Source organism: Scyliorhinus torazame, chromosome 5 (assembly GCF_047496885.1).
Source record: "Scyliorhinus torazame isolate Kashiwa2021f chromosome 5, sScyTor2.1, whole genome shotgun sequence".
Taxonomy (NCBI): domain Eukaryota; kingdom Metazoa; phylum Chordata; class Chondrichthyes; order Carcharhiniformes; family Scyliorhinidae; genus Scyliorhinus; species Scyliorhinus torazame.
This window is the reverse complement of record NC_092711.1, coordinates 272,881,966-272,895,516: the sequence shown is the minus strand read 5'-3', so window position 1 is coordinate 272,895,516 and position 13,551 is coordinate 272,881,966. Positions and strand designations below refer to the sequence as shown.

The following is a 13,551-nucleotide window of genomic DNA, read 5'->3' as shown; positions in this document are numbered from 1 at the left end:
GCTCTTGTGTTGGAGAATTACAAGGGACTCTGTGATCAGATTGAACTAAAGTATTTGACTTTAAAGAGAAATGCCAAGGAATAGAGAAATGGATGGATCCTGCAAAGACTTTCTTGTTCAAAGAGACTGTCAATCGAGAAGGATTTCAGTTGGAGGAAGAAGAACAAAAAAAATTAACTATATTATTATACCTGTTTGCGTGTGTTGTTTTTTTTGAAACAATAAAGTATATTTACTGTGTGCATTTCTTAAAGGATGGTGAAAAGGTGAAAAATGAAATCACCTTGAAGTTGATGGTTTATTTTTTTTTCTTGGGGGGAGGTGTCATGTGAGAGTACCTTTAAGAAATGTGTGTTTGAGAAATGTACCTTTAAGAAATGGGTGTTTATCAGTGATGTCAGAGTGTGGGTGGAGCTGGGCTGTTGAAGTTCTCTAAACCCTGGCCCATAACAGCAAAGAGATGGAAGAGGTCAATGATAGCACTATCTAGTGGCATCTACTCAGCAATAAGCTGCTCATTGATGCTCAGTTTGGCTTTTCCCAGATACGTTAAGTTCCTGACCTCATTATAGCCTTGGTCCAAACAGCGATGAAAGAACTGAAATCAAGAGGTGAGGTGAGAGTGACTGCCCTAGACATCGAGCAGCATTTGACTGAGGATGGCAATCATCCTCAGCTACTTCATCAGTGACCTTACCTCTATCGTTTTTAAATATATATATTTTTCCAATTAAGGAGTAATTTAGCGTGGCCAATCCACCTACCTTGCACATCTTTGGAATGTGGGAATGAGACCCACGCAGACACAGGGAGAATGTGCAAACTCCACACGGACAGTGACCCGGGGCCGGGATTGAACCTGGGTCCTTGGCGCTGTGAGGCAGCAGTGCTAACCACTGTACCACCATGCCGCCCAACCTTCCCTCCTTCTTAAGGTCAGAAGTGGGGATGTTTGCTCACAATTGCACAATTGTTAGGCACCATTTGAACTCCTCAGATGCTGTAACAGTCTGTATCCAGGGGTCTCTGAAATTAGGGCCTTTGACATGAGGGGTGTCTGATTTGGGTGTCTGGGGTGGACAGGATTTGTGTTGCGGTGGCCCTCTGATGAGCTTTGGGGGCACACCATGAGGTCCCCACTGTCAGAGCCACAATGGAAAATACTTGCACCAATCCACGCCCATGTGAATCCCGGCTGAGAGTGCCGGAGCATCATGGAGACGTGACGGATTGGGTGTCCAGCTCATTAATCGGATGCAAATGTGTTCACATGACCCATTTGCATCCTCCCACTGGCACGGGGCGTGTAGCTGGGTCCGGAGTCTGGAGCCGATCCCGTTTTTTGTTCGACGCACGATTACCTGCTGCATCGCGGACTCCGCTACTGGTAGCAGGCAGCAGAGAATCTACCCACTGTCTTCAACGATTTTGGTTAACCACAGATTTTTGGCCCTTCCCTTGCAATTTTTCTTTCTCATTAAAATATGTCTATTCTGTATAGTCTGAAATATCGCTCTAAACCGTCTGCCACTGAACATCTATTGATTTATCACTTAAGCATATTTACCAGTTCACTTGGCTAGTTCGCCTTTCATACCCTCGTGGTTGCCCTTATTTAAGTTTAAAATATTAGTCTTGGACGTACTTTTGCCTCCCTCAAACTGAATGTAAAATTCAATCATATTATGATCACTCCCATCTTGGGGAAGCTTCAAAATCCTGCAACTCCCTTCCTAACAGCACTGTAGATGGACCATGGACTGCAGCAGTTAAAAAAGGTGGTTCACCAGCCCCCTCTCAAGGACAATTAGGAATGGGAAATCAATGCTGGCCTAGCCAGCGATGCTCACATCCCTTGAAAGAGTAAAAAAGAAGTGTTCCTTTCTTGGTTTTGTTCTTTACCTTCACGTTGTGTGCTATCTTGAGAGTCAGTGAATAGCTGTTTATTTCATAGATTTTCATTTCATAGAATTTACAGTGCAGAAGGAGGCCATTCGGCCCATCGAGTCTGCACCGGCTCTTGGAAAGAGCACCCTACCCAAGGTCAACACCACCACCCTAGCCCCATAACCCAGTAACCCCACCCAACACTAAGGGCAATTTTGGACACTAAGGGCAATTTATCATGGCCAATCCACCTAACCGGCACATCTTTGGACTGTGGGAGGAAACCGGAGCACCCGGAGGAAACCCACGCACACACGGGGAGGATGTGCAGACTCCGCACAGACAGTGACCCAAGCCGGAATCGAACCTGGGACCCTGGAGCTGTGAAGCAATTGTGCTATCCACAAGGCTACCGTGCTGCCCACTAAGTGGAAATGTTTTGGGCTTGTACATATAATGCATGTGCCAGAGATGGAGAAAAAGCAAGGTGGAATGGTAAGTGAAACGTGTTGAATGTAACGGGACACATGTACAATTTTGAAGTGAGGAAGGAATGCTGGGAAGAGTTGGTAATTGTACATGTCTTCGAATGTGAAACCAAATAGTGTTACAGTGTTGGTGTGCAGAGAGGAAAGAAAGGTGAATATGCTTGTAATGAGAACAAGAAGATGTCTCAGTGTGCTGGTACAATAGGAAGTTATAGGATATGATGGATGGGAGGGAATTGTTGAGAGTTATGGGAGATCAATTGAAAAGAGTGTTATGCCAGGATATTGAGAGAGGTGGTAAAGTGAAGAGATGTACTCACCTTTGCTGATCACGTAAGGTAATTATACTGCACTTAGAGCTGTACATCTTTCCTCAAAGTAATGTTGGCAGAATAGGCCTGAAGAGCTGAATAGCCTATTGCTCTTCATATGAGCTTCATGAATGATGGTTTTCAGTCAAGTTTGCTGATTTATATGTTCCCATTCAGTTCAGTTGTGAACTGTGTGACTTCCCGCTGTGGAGCCTGTTAATTCCCAGGAGGCCGCTGCATTCGACTTCAATCTCACCAATGAGATTGAAATGAATGCAAATGAGGCTAAATGAAATGCTGGTCAAATTTAGGAGAGATCCGGAACTCGCAATTGGGAACGGACCAGTTAAATTGCAAACTTAATTGCGCCCAGTGCAAGTCTCGATTCTGACCTTTCCCGCTATTTAACTGGCGTGCCCAGATTCACACCGGGCACAACACAGTGGTTACATTGCACCCAAAGTGTTTTGTAGGCAGAAGTGCCAGCCACTTAATTTGAGGCCTCAGTTGAATTATATTTTCAAATGATTTTTCAGATGTAACTTTCCTGTTCAAACAAACCTAGCATTGGATAGAATAAAGAGAAAGCTCAATGTAAGTTATATGCATAAATGTTCTTCTGAATGATCACAAACTCATAAGCACAAATCTAGCATTAAAGTGTTGATGTTATGGTGTCAGTGAATTGGAGTTGGGCCTGAAACAATGGACATGATCTAACCACATTGGAAGAGAGTCCCATGAAGAACAGTGCCATATGGGCACCTTAACAGTGTCTGGCTGGCATTGCTAAGGTAGGCAGGTGGCACCAGCAGTGCCAGCATGATACCCTGCCCATATGGCAGCCACCTGGGCACATCCAATCCCCTGGGACATCCACTCAAGTGCCATTCCGTCTGTCCCCCATTTGTGGGGACCAGCACTGAGCAGCGCTTGCCTAAGGTCTGCAAGGCGAAGAGACGAAGGGGTTAGATCCCAGGTCCTCGGTAGATCCAGTGAGTGCATATTAAAGTGAGACTAGCTGCCTCGCTTTAAATGCAGATTTTCCAGATAGTGATCCTGCCCACAATGGACGGGATTCAGTTTGCGAAGTCTCGAAGATCTCCCAAGGCATGGTGAGCCGGGTAGATTCCAGAAGAGGGATCCCCCGGCATCTATCGGCCACGCCGCGCCACCATTCGGGCGCAACACAGCTGGAAGATCGCACCCAATTTTTTATTTGCAGGGTCAGCCGAGTGCATAAAGTATTCCAATCTAATTTGTTTGTGTTTGTGGCCAGAAATTCAGCCGAGAGGGGTATGAAAATCAGGCAAGACTGGAACCATTAAAAGGCTGTTGGAAAAATTAAGGAGTGGGATCAAAAAATAAATGGCCACATGTGAGAGTCAACATTTGAACAGTTTGTGAATATTTAAAGTGTACATTTCAGGTTTTTCAAAGGCTGTTTGGGGCTGAAAATACTCAGTGGTTAGCAAAATAATAGGTATGAAACAGAGTTTGCAGGTAGATAAGTGAACAGCAACACCAAACATTTTTTTTTCCACAGCCAACAGCAATATATACCTGCCAGGATGTAATGACAAGATCCTACACTGTATATTCTTCCTGTGGAGCATGAGAACAGGTCAAGAGAAGAAAGCATATTTTAAAGTATCCTGCAGGCAGAGTTAGGTTACTCAGCTGTACCATGTACCAGATATATCAGCATGGAATGCATGTCATAAAGTGTTGCCCGTAAATCTATTCACAGTTACTGCTTGTCCATGTGTTATGGGTCAGGGTTTAGAGAATCCCAAAGTGTATCATGGAGTTCACCTGACCCACTACTTTTAATAGATTGTGGTATGGGGAGCACACGGCCCACTCTACAGGCATGGTACAGCAGAGAATGGACCAGTGGTTTTTTAAAGCAAAACAATGTTTATTCTATGAACTCAAGTTAACCTTTTTAAAACAAACAGTGAATACCTTAGCAACCAGTAAATCAAATACACCCCCAAAGAATACAACACTAAGTAATCTGTATGTTGTTCTTTTAACATCCAAAAACTTAACAAACCTCGAAACAGAAGCACATCAGGGTCCACATTCAATACTGATCAATCACATTTATAATTCTGAATTCACCAAATGATTAAGATAGTCTTTGGATGGCAGACTTCAAATGCAGCTCCCTGAAAAACACAGACACACCCTAGCTCTTCTCAAACTGAAACTAAAAAGCAGAAGTGGAGCTCAGCTCCACCCACACTCTGACATCACTGCAGTAACATGAGCAGCTCCATTTCTAAAAGGTACATTTCATAAACACCATTTCTTAAAGGGTACTCTCACATGACACCTCCCCCCAAGAAAAAGAAATAAACCATCAACTTCAAGATGGTTTCATTTTTCACCTTTTCACCATCCTTTAAGAAATGCACACAGTCAATATACTTTATCGTTTCAAAAAGACAACATACGCAAACAGGTATAATAATGTAGGTTTTTTCCCTGTTCTTCTTCCTCCAACTGAAATTCGTCTTGATTAACAGTCTCTTTGCACAAGAAGGTCTCTGCACGCACTACGCCTCGGCATTTCTCTTTAAAGTCAGATAATTTAGTTCAATCTGATCATAGAGTCCCTTGCAATTCTCCAACACAATCGCATTGGTTATCACAGCTTTCAGGCAGTCAAATGCCTGTCAAACGTCCGCTGTCCATTGAAATTTTCGACGTTTCTTAAGCAAGTCCATCAGTGCAGCAATCATGCTACAAAATGTTTTCACAAATGTTCAATCAAATCCACTCGTGTCAAGAAATCGCATTATTTCCCTTTGTCTCGAAGTATCAAAAACTCCTCAAGGAAAGTGATTCAGGCTTTTCCAAATTCACTTTTGGCTAGGTTTATCACCAAACCCGCCTTCAGAAGTCAATCGAATAACTCCATCAGATGTTTCAAATGTTTTGTCCATGTCTGGCTGAAAATTACCAGATCGTCGATTGGGTAATCCTGAAACGACTGTGTTAGTTAACCGTTGAGTACCGACTGGTTTAGGCACCATCACTATGGGTGAGCTCCATTGGCTGCAACCCACTTCAATTATGCCATTTTTAAGCATACTCTCAATCTCTTTGTTAACCTGTGCCAATTTTAAAGGGTTAAGTCTATATGGATGTTGTTTGATTGGAACAGCATTTCCCACATCTACATCATGTATAGCCATTTTAGTACTTCCCAATTTATCTCCACAAACTTGCGCATGTGATATCAATAACTCTTCAGGTCAGTTTGTTTTTCCTCTGGAAGATAACTCAACAATTTATCCCAATTTTTAAGAACATCCTCATTTTCCAATTTAATTTGAGGTATGTCAAATTCACAGTCATCTGGATTTTGTTCGTCACTTTGAGTTAGAATCATGAAAACCTCCTCCTTTTCCTCTCCTTCCCTTTCAAAAGTACCTTTTAAGCATATTCACATGACACACTCGGTGCGTCTTCCTTCTATCTGGTGTTTTTAAGCACATAATTCACCTCACTTAATTTCCTTTCAATCTGATAAGGTCCACAAAACCTTGCTTCTAAAGGTTCACCTACCACTGGTAACAACACTAAAACTTTATCCCCACTGGCAAAACTACGAACTTTGGATTTCTTGTCCGCGACCCATTTCATCACATTTTGTGCAACTTTTAAATGTTGTCGAGCCAATTCACCTGCTCTATTTAATCGTTCCCTAAAATTTGACACGTAATCCAATAATGTAATTTCCGATTTCTCACTCACCAATTTTTCCTTAATCAATTTAAGTGGTGCTCTTACCTCATGACCAAAAATTAGTTCAAAAGGACTAAATTTGGTTGACTCATTAGGAGCATCTCTAATTGCAAACAGTACGAATGGAATTCCTACATCCCAATCCTCTGGATAATCTTGACAATAAGCCCTCAACATTGTCTTCAATGTCTGATGCCACCTTTCTAACGCACCCTGCGATTCTGGATGGTACGCAGATGATTTGAATTGTTTTATTCCTAAGCTATCCCTTACGTCTTTGAATAACCTCGAGGTAAAATTTGATCCTTGATCCGATAGTATTTCTGTGGGTAGTCCATATCTCGTAAAGAATTTAAGTAATTCCTCCACAATCTTTTTAGCTGTAATACTCCGTACTGGAATGGCCTCTGGAAACCTAGTAGACTCATCCATTATAGTCAAAAGATATTGATTCCCACTTTTTGTTTTGGGAAGCGGTCCTACGCAATCAATTAGGACCCTTGTAAAAGGTTCCTCAAATGTTGGAATGGGTATTAAGGGTGCTGGTTTTATCACTGCTTGAATTTTCCCTATCACTTGACATGTGTGACATGATTGACAAAATGTAACATCATCTTTATGTAGTCCAGGCCAATAAAAATGTTTCTGGATTTTAGCTTGAGTTTTCCTTATCCCCAAATGACCTCCCACTGGTACCTCATGTGCAACTCGCAACAGCTCCTTTCTATACCCTACCGGCAATACTACTTGATTAACTTCTGCCCACTTTTCATCCGCCTGCATATGTAAAGGTCTCCATTTTCTCATCAAGACATTACTTTTAAGGTAATAACACTCTGGTATACACTCAGAATCCTCTTCCGTATACGCTTTCTGATTATTTCTATATCTTTGTGTTGTAACTCCGCCAATTTTCCTGAACTAAAAATATCTGCCTCATCCTCCACCTGTTCTTGGCCTTTTTCAACCATCTGATCAAAAATCATTTCTGACAATTGCACTTCAACATCATCTTCACTCTTTGATTTCTCCTCTTGTCTTAACCTGTGACTTTGCGACCTTGCTACTACACAATCCCAAAAAGTCCCAGGATATTTGTCCTTCAACACTTCAGTTGTCTGAATTTCCACTGGCTTATCAACCACAGTAGGCATCACTCCCACCTGCGATCCAGCTATATCATTACCCAAGATAAACTGTATTCCTGGATAAGATAGTTTCTCTATTACTCCTACTACCACTTCACCACTCTTCACTGGACTTTCCAACCTTACCTTATATAATGGAACACTACTCCTCTCACCCTGAATTCCACATATTACCACCTTTTCTGGCAACATTCTTCCCAAACTACATAACTCCTCATCTCTTACCATTAAACATTGACTAGCTCCCGTATCTCTTAAAATTGTGACTTCTTTACCTACTCCTCCTGATACACATCAGTAAACTTTACCCACATTCGTTAAAGAGATCTGGCACCTTCTTATCAATCACCTCTTGATCAGGCTGTACAATCTTTTGCACTTCCTTCGCTTCCCTTGGACTTTCCTTTACCACTCTAACAAACCTCACTGTCTTATCCTGTTTTACCACATCTGTCTTCCCAGTGCTTTTCTTCAACCACCAACACTGTGCCTTTACATGGCCTAGTTTATTACAGTGAAAACATTTGAAACTTTTCATTTCTTTTCCACCTTCCTGGATTTCTTTTTTAATCTGAGGTACACTCTCCGTATTATCTCCCATCAGATCACCTTTACCTTTATCACTTGAGTATTTCTCATATCCCCAGTTTCTATCCCTCATAGGCTGAAACTGATGTTGGAACCCAAGCTTTGATTTATGAACTAATTCATAATCATCTGCCATGTCTGCTGCTAACCTTGCAGTTTTAACCCTCTGCTCTTCCACATGAGTTCTCACTACATCAGGAATTGAATTTTTAAACTCCTCCAAAAGTATAATTTCTCTGAGAGCTTCATACGTTTGGTCTATTTTCAAAGCCCTTATCCACCTCTCAAAATTACTCTGTTTGATCCTTTCAAACTCCATGTATGTTTGACCAAATTCTTTCCTTAAATTTATAAACTTTTGTCTGTAGGCTTCAGACACTAGTTCATATGCACCTAAGATGGATTTTTTTCACCTCCTCATACGTCCCAGATACCTCCTCCGGTAGTGACGCAAAGACTTCACTACCTCTACCTACCAGCTTTGTTTGAATCAGTAATACCCAAATCTCCTGTGGCCATTTCATTTGTTTCACTACCTTCTCAAATGAAATGAAAAAGGCTTCCACTTCCTTCTCGTCAAACCTTGGCAATGCTTGGACATATTTAAATAGATCTCCACCAAGCCTGAGCCTTTGATGCTCTTTCTCACTATCCTCAACATTATCATCCAACTGTACGTTTCCCTTTACGTCTGCCAATTTTAACTGACTGTCATGTTTCATGGCCATTTTCTGAAGTTCAAACTCTCTCTCTTTATCTTTTTCCCTGATCTGTATCTCCCTTTCTCTTTCTTTTTGTTCTGCTAGGGCTATTCTTTCTTTTCTCCTTTCTTCTCTCTCCTTTTCTTTTTCCTCGCTCTCTCTTTCTTTTTCCTCTCTCTCTCTTTCTTTTTCCTCTCTATGTCTTTCGTATTCCTCTCTATCTCTTTCGTATTCAAGCTGCTTTAATTCTTTAATCATGTTCAAGTTGCTTAATCTGCAACTGGATCTTTGCCATTTCTAATCAGTCAGACTGTATCTCAGGCAACTTTAAATGCTTAGCCACTGCCATAATTACCTCATCTTTTCGCATTTTGTCAGGTAATGTTAACTGCAATGATTTTGTCAAATCTAACAGTCTGCTTTTAGTCTCTGTCCATAAGGTACTGAGTGTGACAGTCTCCAACCCCAAAAACGTCTGCGCCTCTGAAAGAGCCATTGTCCACAACACACTCCCCACTTAAACTAAAATACCACACCTGAAAAGCAACCACAATATGCTCACCCCTCACTGTCTTTAAGTTCATTAAGCCAATCCAATAGATAGACTTTTATCCCCTCGAGCCCTCAATTGTTATGGGTCAGGGTTTAGAGAATCCCAAAGTGTATCATGGAGTTCAACTGACCCACAACTTTTAATAGATTGTGGTATGGGGAGCACACGGCTTACTCTACAGGCATGGTACACCAGAAAATGGACTAGTGGTTTTTTAAAACAAAGCAATGTTTATTCTATGAACTCAAGTTAACCTTTTTAAAACAAACAGTGAATACCTTAGCAACCAGTAAATCAAATACACCCCCCAAAGAATACAACACTAGCTAATCTGTATGTTGTTCTTTTAACATCCAAAAACTTAACAAACCTCTAAACAGAAGCACATCAGGGTTCACATTCAATACTGAAATCATTTATTATTCTGAATTCACCAAATGATTAAGATAGTCATTGGATGGCAGACTTCAGATGCAGCTCCCAGAAAAACACAGACACACCCAAGCTCTTCTCAAACTGAAACTAAAAAGCAGAAGTGGAGCTCAGCTCCACCCACACTCTGACATCACTGCAGTAACATGAGCAGCTCCATTTCATAAAGGTACATTTCTTAAACACCCATTTCTTAAAGGGTACTCTCACATGACACATGTCAAATCTCAATGCAACCTCACAGCTCTTTCATAACATCCCAGGTGTACCATACGTCAGGACACAGATTTAAGCTGCAACTTAATGCTGCCACTCCAATTGAAAACCTTGTTATGTTAACATTTTCCAAAGTTTCAGACATAATACAACCAACACAACACAGTTGGTTACTGACACGCAGAATGGATACAGGTTGGGCACATACCTGCAATTGTCTAAGCTCCTTTAGAGAACTTACTTTGACAGTCCATCTCTGATTGTTTTCTTGCAATGCCCTAGTGTTGTGCAGACTGTAAAGTAGAAAATGGCTCAGAAATCAGAATCCCTTAGCTCGCTTGAAGAAGGTAGCCATAAATATTTCAACATTTAAGAAAAGAGAACATGTAGAGGAAGGTGATTAGCACACATCTCCCCAAATCCCTTGCGTTCATGAACACAAAATGGTCTTTCTCATGAAAACTAAATATAGAAAAACTCAATTCCTGTCTCAGTGGTGATATTGCCCTTTTCTAAATGTTGTTTATTTTGGCCCGGAAACTTTCAATGTCATTATCAGCGTCTTGAAAATGTTAACACAGTATTGGGCAAACTAATAATTCAAATAACCTGATAGAAGCTAAATAGCCATTAATCAGCGAGCTCACCCCCTCAAAGATGCCTTGTTGCCACGACCTTTGTGTTCACAATTATAATTATTTTTCATAGTTCTCAAAACCTATCTTATGATTGCGTCAATGTAGGAAGGGCTTTGAATGGATTCACATAAGTACCAATGCACGGAATAAATAAATACCTAAATTACCCAAATGTTTTTTTTTCCATATTTACCTGGCAACTTCCATAATTTCTTCCAGAAGCACAGCATTTACAATTAAATCCTGACACCTTCTACCAGAAAGCTTTCTCCTGTTAATAGACGTATGCAGTCCTCAGTTGAAGCTGTTCTCTATTTTTTCCACTGGTTCTCCGAATTTCAACTGTCGAGTCGGGGAGAGGAGTGTCAGTAATTAGTTATTTCAGCTGGCACACAGCACTGGTTGTTTCAAAACTCAACCTTCTCCATCTGGTCTACATTAACCTGAGCCATTCGTTATTGTGTCTCATAAGTATCAGATCAGTGTTACAACTCTTCAGACTTGTTAAACAAAAATTCTTCTGCCAGCGAGAAGCCTCTGATTTATCTGTTGCAATCTGCCTTGTCTTCATTTCCACACAAATAGTTATTAAGAACATCGTCAAACAAGCCAGTTCAAAACAAAATGTACACTGACCAGATTAACTGCAATAGCCATGTTTGCTCTCATCCCTCATACAATTATGCGTTGGTATTTAAGCATTTGTAAAGCCAGAGACTGACGTTGTCCACATTGAGAGCAATTGCACAAAGAATATTGATGTAAAAGACATAATTGGGTCATAAATTTAACGATTCCAATGCTGCAAAGCAATTACTGCTCAGAGTGATGGCTTTGACTTCATGGATGTTCCATAAATTAAACTAAGGTTTATGCTTTCAGTGCCAGATATTGACTCATAATAGACACTATTGGACCAAGTACAGTGTTTCAATGTACAGTTTGTGTTAGAAAGTCGACAAATCAACTTGATTGCTTTAAACTAAAAAACAAGATCTGTTTTTTTAAATTTTTACTAACTCCACTAACCCCGATATTTGTATGGCATGTTAATTTGCCATAATTTATAGTCCCAAGACAGAGTGGACCATAAGTTCTGCGACAACTCGGCACTCAACTAACGTTACAATGTTACATTTTGGGGGATGGCTGCCAGGTAAATGGCAAATTTCATAGTATGGGGATGCATGTCCCAGCCGAGAAGGAAGCCCATCAAGCCCCATGGGCAGAGGACATCCACTTTTAAATAAACAACAACAATAGTGATGGGACCATGGTCACATGACAATAGGACTGTGGGAAGTAAAAGTGAGGCAGCTATAAAGAAGGAAATGCAAATTGGGGCAAAGTTATAGTAAGTGATTTAACAGCATTTTTTAAAAAAGTGACTTTAAATTTTGAAATGGGAAGAATAAGAATCTTAAGTTGTGGGGGAGAAAGACTAGTTAGTACAATGGTTAGATGGTGACCATTCACCAACGGGACTTGGGCTTAAATCAAATGCTAATTGTGAGGATCATACCCAAAATGAGAATGGGGATTTTCAGTCCAGTTCCTCGGCAGTATCGAATTACCCCTAATTCAGCATTAGGCAACAATTATACCCTGACGGGGCAGCACGGTGGCGCAGTGGTTAGCACAGCCGCCTCACCCGCCGAGGTCCCAGGTTCGATCCCGGCCCTGGGTCACTGTCCGTGTGGAGTTTGCACATTCTGCCCGTGCTTGCGTGGGTTTCGCCCCCACAACCCAAAGATGTGCAGGGTAGGTGGATTGGCCACACTAAATTGCTTCTGAATTGGAAAAAATGAATTGAGTACTCTAAAAAAAATTTTTTTAAAAAAACAATTACACCCTGACAGGACACAATAGCTAAGCGAGGGAAATGCCAAAATAGCCACTGGTGCACTCCTTTGATATAGGGTAGAGGGGCATAATTGGGGCAGAGTAGTGAGACTTTAATTCTGTCCCTAACTCTGGGATAATGACTTGAGAGTGCTTGGTATTGTATTGGGTGCTTAAAATGGGAAATTCCTTCATCAGCTAACATCTCTCACCTTGATCATCGCAAAATTCATAAAAAGCGCTTCCAAATCTGTGATTCTTTTGGCACCCACATTCACCATGATAGTGACTGGGAATATATTTTCTCACATTTCCTAATAACTTGAAAATAACACTGCAAAATACAGCTGCAATACTCTGAAGAAATAGAGATAATGCTTTGCTTGTTAGTCTGAAACTTCATAAATAAAAGATCTAAAGCGATACAAATTTTCTGAATTTGGATTAGAAACTGGAGACTCAAAAAAATACTATTGAGTTCAAAAGGTTACGAAACATGCATGACAACATGCATGACAACATGCATGACATGTTGAGGAAGAAATAACAGCAGATGTTTCAATCCTGATTTATAACAATCTAGGGAACTTTTGTATATGCCATAACAACAAAGAAAATAAAAGAATGAAACATGAGAATAGTTTGGATACACAGCAAGGCCAAGTACATAGACTAGAGTGCACTACTCAAATCCAGTTAAATGTTCGGTAACAAGAAATATGTACACCACCCAAAGGTTTAATGTGTCAATTCACCAGTCAGGGCGAAGATACTTGGTTAAAGCCACACTTTTGCAATAAGTTAACCTGTCTTCTTTAGACAGGGCAGTGATTAAAGTGAGGTCAGAGTAAAAACTTCAGGACTTTCTGGCTAGGGAGGGAATGAAACCTTTACCTAGTGATTCCAGCTACAAAGCAATGGTCTGTGGGTATTAAGCCAGGGCAGACTTGAACTCAGCTGTGTGTAGCTTGGGGGTCACTCGCCAATT

The 13,551-nt window shown here is 40.9% G+C and overlaps 1 protein-coding gene across 3 annotated transcripts in view; it reads right to left on the bottom strand.

Annotated features, from left to right (window-relative positions):
* arhgap20b (Rho GTPase activating protein 20b) overlaps window positions 1–13,551 on the bottom strand; it is a 156,827-nt gene that overhangs the window by 108,401 nt on the left and 34,875 nt on the right. Inside the window, exon 1 of one of the 3 annotated variants that reach the window (XM_072505579.1) lies at window positions 10,915–11,025. The exons of the other annotated variants lie outside the window; for them this stretch is intronic. The gene's annotated coding sequence lies outside the window, so the exon portion shown is untranslated. Of the gene's footprint in view, window positions 1–10,914; window positions 11,026–13,551 lie in introns of those variants that run through there. 3 annotated transcript variants of the gene reach the window in all.